This window comes from Nicotiana attenuata, chromosome 3 (assembly GCF_001879085.1).
Source record: "Nicotiana attenuata strain UT chromosome 3, NIATTr2, whole genome shotgun sequence".
Lineage (NCBI taxonomy): Eukaryota > Viridiplantae > Streptophyta > Magnoliopsida > Solanales > Solanaceae > Nicotiana > Nicotiana attenuata.
In genome coordinates, this window is record NC_031991.1 from 37,071,857 (window position 1) to 37,078,416 (window position 6,560).

Sequence of the window (6,560 nt, forward strand, 5' to 3'; positions counted from 1 at the left end):
CCTATTCGGATGTTCGTCGTAGGGATTTGGAGTTCAAAGAAGATGATTGGGTATTCTTGAAGGTTTCCCCCATGAAAGGTATAATGCGGTTTAGAGATAAAGGGAAATTTAGTCCGAGGTATGTCGGACCGTACAGAATCATTCAGAGGATTGGTCGGGTGGCTTACAAGTTTGAACTACCTCTGGAGATGTCTTTAGTGCACCCGGTGTTTCACGTATCCATGTTGAAGAAGGTGGTTAGAGATCCGGCACTTATTGTCCCACTTGAGTTTGTTGAGGTTAAAGAGGACCTGACTTATGAAAAGATTCCAGTTGCCATTCTTGATAGGCAAGTCCGTAAGCTGAGGAATAAAGAAATTGCCTCAGTGAATGTGCTATGGCAGAACCAGTAGGTTGAAGAGGCCACCTGGGAGGCCGAGGAAGAAATGAAGAAGATATACGCTCATTTGTTTGAATAGCCATTTATTTATTAAGTTGCGTTCTATGAAGATGCTAAGAGTTACCTTCTATGAATTATATTTCACTTGTACAGTTTTGCAAAGCGCATTCCATTTTGGTAATATACTGCTCATGAGACCAAGGTTGATGTTGTTTTTATGATTTTGATTGTGTCATTGCTTCATGTATATGTTGCTAGGGTTGGTTTTGGAATTCTCTTACAGGTGGATAAGCCTAGTTACAAAGGAAACTCTGGCGAAAGTTTTGAAAATTTTTGGAGTTAGTCAGAATTTGGGATTGCTGGTATATAGTATGGATGTCGAATTACATCGAATGCTAATAATGAACTTTGACCCTCATTCGAGGACGAATGATCCTAAGCGGGGGAGGATGTAAGGGCCCAATAAATTTTACCAAGAACTCGAGGTTTGTGGTGCCGAGGTACGCTAATGTGTAAGGCCCCATGAATTTCTATTGCTAATTTGAGCGATTTCGAGCTTAAGAATACAATTTAATTTAGATCTGAACCACGTGACAATTATTGGAGTTGATAAAGTTATTTAGAAACATGGGGATAATTGTTTTGTTAATCTTTGAGTGTTGTAATAATGGGGAAACACTTGGATGTTAATTTCAAAGCTATAATACTAAAGAAAATACAGTGACATATCTCCCCATAGCGCAGCTATAGCACAAGAGTGAAGCAGAAAATTTTAGCAAACTAGTGAGCTAAAGCCTTATAGCACAGGGATAGCACCAGTTGAAAAATACTGTACCTGATTTTAGCAAACCAGTAAGCTAATGCCTTATAGTACATGGATAGCACTAGCGAAAAAATGTTGTACCCAGGCCTAGTAATACCTGAGTGGAGAGAGAGAAAAATAAAAGAATTTCAAGACTAGGGCTTTTCTCTCCATCCTCCATCCGGCCAAGGATTTCAATACACACTAAAGGTGAGTTTTTAAGTGTGTTTTATGATGATTTCACTTCTCAATCACTAGTTACAACAAGGTTTTGATTGGATTCCATAGGACTTCTTCAAATTCTCAAGAACACCCTAAAAGTTAACTTTCAAAATTTGGTCTATAAGAGGTAATCTTTCACCCTTAAACCAACATGCATAGATTCCTAGTGAATGTATAAGCAAGCAATAAGTACTATCACTTATGAGATGGTGATTGGAAGCCATAAATACTTAAACTAGTGTTACACCTCGTAAGTTTAATATATATATATATTCGATATATATATATATATATATATATATATATATATATATATATATATATATATATATATATATATATATATATATATATATATATATATATTATAAAAGTGGGAACCCAGAAAGGGAAAAGTTAAATAACATAATTACCCTTCGAAATAACCTATAAAATCAATTCGATAATTTGCCAAAGGATGCAATGGTTCAAATTAAAAGTTACATATGTGTCATTTCGGTTATTAGCCAAAGGATACCATTGTACATGATATCAAAAACGATCATCATCTGCTTTAGAGTTTAGACATACAGAAGTATCACTCTTTGCATTCACTTTTTCTATAAGTATATGAATTTTACATTGGGAAGAAAAATAATCCTAATAAGTAGAATAATGTTATGAAATATTATATTGTAGTGGATGTCTATAACTCCTAAAGAAGTTACTCTCACTATTCTTCCCCATTATGTAGATAACTCCCACTACTTCTCACCATTATAGTTGTAACTCCCACACCTCCATAACCTCCCCATGATCTTCCTCCATGATCTCAAATGTTTAATGTCATGTTTATGGCATTCTTTTGTATGCCTCTATGTAATCCTATAAATAGAGGATTTTGGCATCACATTGTATACACTTGAATACATAGAAGAAATAAGATTATCTCCTCTCTTCCTCTCTACATTGTTGTCTATTTTATTGTTCTATATTGTTACTTTGAGCTAAGTTTCGTAACACGTTATCAGCACGAGTCTCTAACAAAGATTTGAGTTTGGTTCTTCTTCCGCCCATGTTCTGATTAGTCTCATTACGAGAATCAGAAAAGAATAACTACTATAACTAGTAAGTACAAAAGCAGGTAAGTGTGAGGTTGGACTTGAAAGAGAGTCTGCTATGCTCCAGGTTTACTACTCCATTACTTATGTTGTGTTTTTAAGTCTTTCGAGTTGACAATTTAACTTCCCAATAATTTTCATTCTTGACCTTGTCTAAATTATTAAAGTTTAGAAAACCGAATAGGTAATTGAATTTTTTTCAGTATTAGTTTGTGTCAGTTACATGAATTCTTGGGGTTATGGCTTATGTTATGCTAGTAATAGTTCCTCCACTGCATCTAGTATTTTGATTACAAAGAAAAGGAAATCAGTAATTATAATTTTAGTAAATATTTGAGCCACCACTAAATGGCCCCTATAATTGTGTGCACTTTTACTTGTAAGTGGCCTGGCCTGATAACTTTGAGCTAACTGGATAATATAAAAAGTGATTATTCTGAGGTTATATTTGTTAGCTCAAAGTTATCAGGTCAGGCCACTTACAAGTAAAAGTGCACACAATTATAGGGGCCATTTAGTGGTGGCTCAAATATTTATTAAAATTATAATTACCGATTTCCTTTTCTTTGTAATCAAAATACTAGATGCAGTGGAGGAACTATTACTAGCATAACATAAGCCATAACCCCAAGAATTCATGTAACTGACACAAACTCATACTGAAAAAAATTCAATTACCTATTCGGTTTTCTAAACATTAATAATTTAGACAAGGTCAAGAATGAAAATTATTGGGAAGTTAAATTGTCAACTCAAAAGACTTAAAAACACAACATAAGTAATGGAGCAGTAAACATGGAGCATAGCAGACTCTCTTTCAAGTCCAACCTCACACTTACCTGCTTTTGTACTTACTAGTTATAGTAGTTATTCTTTTCTGATTCTCGTAATGAGACTAATCAGAACATGGGCGGAAGAAGAACCAAACTCAAATCTTGGTTAGAGACTCGTGCTGATAACGTGTTACGAAACTTAGCTCAAAGTAACAATATAGAACAATAAAATAGACAACAATGTAGAGAGGAAGAGAGGAGAGAATCTTATTTCTTCTATGTATTTAAGTGTATACAATGTGATGCCAAAACCCTCTATTTATAGGATTACATAGAGATACAAAAGAATGCCATAAACATGACATTAAACATTTGAGATCATGGAGGAAGATCATGGGGAAGTTATGGAGGTGTGGGAGCACTACAAGAAATTGGATTTTTAGCGGCAACATATAGCGGCGACCCTATATGTTGCTAAAATAATTATACTTTTAGCAGCGAATTTATAAGTCGCCACTAAAAGTAATTATTTAGCAGCGACTTTTCTGAGGTCGCTTCTAATGTGGCTGAAATTTCCAGTCCCGCTCAACTAAAATTTTGGCTCCATATTATTTGCGGCGACTTTTAAGCTGTCGCCGCTAAATTCCTATTGGAGCGACTGGGTCGCTGCTAGACCCCTTATATTTTAGTTGAAAATAACAAAATAAACTAAATAAAACTCTTCCTAATTAAAGGACACAAAACAGAGACACTCAAACACTTCTCTCTCTCTAAAATCTCTCATCCCTCTCTCTAAAATCCCTCCTCTGCTAAAATTTTACCCGGCTCTAAGTCTCTCAAATCAAGATGTGAATCTCATCTATCAGGTTTGTGCTAAAATACCTAATTTTTCCCTTTTTCTTTTAGGAAAAAAATTGATTTGCATAATGGAGTTTTTTGGAGGAAGAATCGCATCTCCAATTTCTCTCCCTAATCTGATATAGCCGTTGGTGACCTAATGCTTTCCCTAATCTCATGCGTTGTAGTTTCCTAGACCACTCTTTCTCCCTCTCTTACATCCTCTTCTTCCAGGCTTCTAGGTTTTTTTTCCCTAAAATTTCCCTCTGCCCTTTTCGAATCCCATATGTTCTGTATTATATTTGCTGCGTAAAAGGTATAGAAGTTTCTTATGGCTATTCTAGAACTACCTGTTCTTTAGCTCTTTTCTTAATTCATTCTACTTATGCATGTCCAAATTTCTTGGTTCTCTTTAGATTATGTCAAAGAAAGTTCTGTGAGAGGTCATGACTTTTTAGAGATCAGAGTGCTGCAATGGGGTATTGTTCCAGAGATTTTGCCCTTTCTTCTTCGTTCTCCATAGAAAAAAATGAATTTTGTTGAAGCCAATTATAGAATTTCTTGTGTTCTTTAGCTATTCTTTTAAACTGATTTTGCACATGCTTCTTTTCATTGACTGTTTTATGTCAGTTTGGTGGCAAACGGCGGTACTAAAAGAAACTCAATGAGAATATAAATGCTATGTGAACAAAATATTCAAAGGTCAGTAACGCAGTTATGTTCTTTCAATTATTTTGGTTGCCTTCTATAGTTATCCTTCTGCATTGGTGGTAAGATTAACTCCAATGACACGAGAGTGTACATCGATCATAATAGGGTTGACTGTTGACCTAAAACTTTTTGAATTTAATTATTCATCTTTTACCGCACTGACACATTGTTGTTTCTTTCAAGGCATAGCCTAAGCAATTTTCTTGTTTCCTAGAAAGTTCTATTAGTGTTGTCTGTAATTCTGTTAGCCGGGACTATTAGATCAGTAAATCATGGTTGCCTAGGAATATGTATGTGAACTTATTTAGACTGGTTTTGGCCATTACTGGATTGAAGGTCATGAAAAAGGGATCTTGGAACGTCAACACCTTTTGGCCTAGTGTCAAGCAATTTGCCAATATGACAAAAAGAAAAGTCCAACATATTCCAACATATTCCAACTAGAGACATCTTTTGCAGCTAAAATTAAATGTTAAACAGGACAAAGTCCATCCTATAATAAAGATACGACTTCTCCAACAATTTCTTGTGCTTAGCTTACTTGGTGAGGATTTTTATATGAACCAATTTAGTTACTGCGTGCTCCAGTTACCTCTTCTACGAAATTTACGGATTCGTATTGGTCGAAACAAGGAGGAAAATATGGCATCGGAAGATTATTTAGTACTCCATTTTGCTGCAGGTTCAAATCTTGGTCCACACAGAAATTGCAGGCTTAATCTGGATGAGCAACGGACTCAGGTACTTTTGCTGCAGCCCTTCTCCAAATATGACATAGCTCATGTGACCGGCTTGTATTCAATGGACTTTTCGTTTCCTGGTAGGTGACTCTATGGTCGATGGTCAGGTCCCCTTTCATCTTTGGTGGAGATATGAGAAAGCTTGATGATACTAATTTAATCTTCTTACAAATCCTACTCTGTTGGAGATTAACTGGTTTAGCTCAAACAACCTGGAGGCATGTGAATAAACTGATTCGACCTTTGGCTTCACTAAGGCATATGTATGGGTCAGAGTCCGACCCCACGATAATTAACGAGGCTAATCCCGTTTTAAGTTAATTCATGATTAATTAGTGGCACGGCCATTCAGAATTGACGATGTTCTGCCCGCATCTGGTTCGATCGACAAGGCCATGGCCTATCCGCCACCATAAAGGCGAGATCCCAACGTGGTCACGGCCACTTATTGCCAGCTCACGAAGCTCACAGCTATAAATACCAAGAGAGGGAACCCTAGAAGAGGGGGGCTTCTTGGTGACCACTATTGAGAGAGAAAAAAGGGACAACAATACCCAAAATTATGGGCAAGAGGAACACCATTGTAAGGCTCTGAACCTCTCCATGGAGAGGCAGACCAAACCCATATTATCAATAAAGGTTTCTAATGTTTCTTCCCCTAATCCTGAGTATTAATTTTTGTTTCCTTTATTTGGTCCAACGGATTATTACGGTTTGCTATGATTTTCCCGTGATTTATATATATATTGTTTTATACTCATGAGATGTGTGACAACTTTTGAGCAAACAATTTGGCGCCGTCTGTGGGGATTTCCTAGCAAAATCGCGTAGTTATTCCCTGGACCAAAAGGAAAGAAGCGCCAAACTCGAAGGGGAACTCGAACATCTCAAATCAAGATCTAAGTCTTCTCTCTCTCTCCAATCCGAGATAGTGCAAACAAGAAGAAGGGGCCCCCTCCCTTCCTAAGGGAAAGTCTCTGTGAGGCACACGAGCTC

At 36.5% G+C, this 6,560-nt stretch overlaps 1 long non-coding RNA gene across 3 annotated transcripts; it reads left to right on the forward strand.

Annotated features, from left to right (window-relative positions):
* Nucleotides 4,013-5,912, forward strand: LOC109224605. 3 transcript variants are annotated; one of them, XR_002067730.1, is made up of 5 exons: nucleotides 4,013-4,142; nucleotides 4,530-4,592; nucleotides 4,744-4,815; nucleotides 5,507-5,565; nucleotides 5,649-5,912. It is a non-coding gene; the product is annotated as an uncharacterized LOC109224605 (long non-coding RNA). The 3 variants fall into 3 exon arrangements; XR_002067732.1 differs by lacking the exon at nucleotides 4,013-4,142 and adding an exon at nucleotides 4,214-4,429; XR_002067731.1 differs by lacking the exon at nucleotides 4,530-4,592.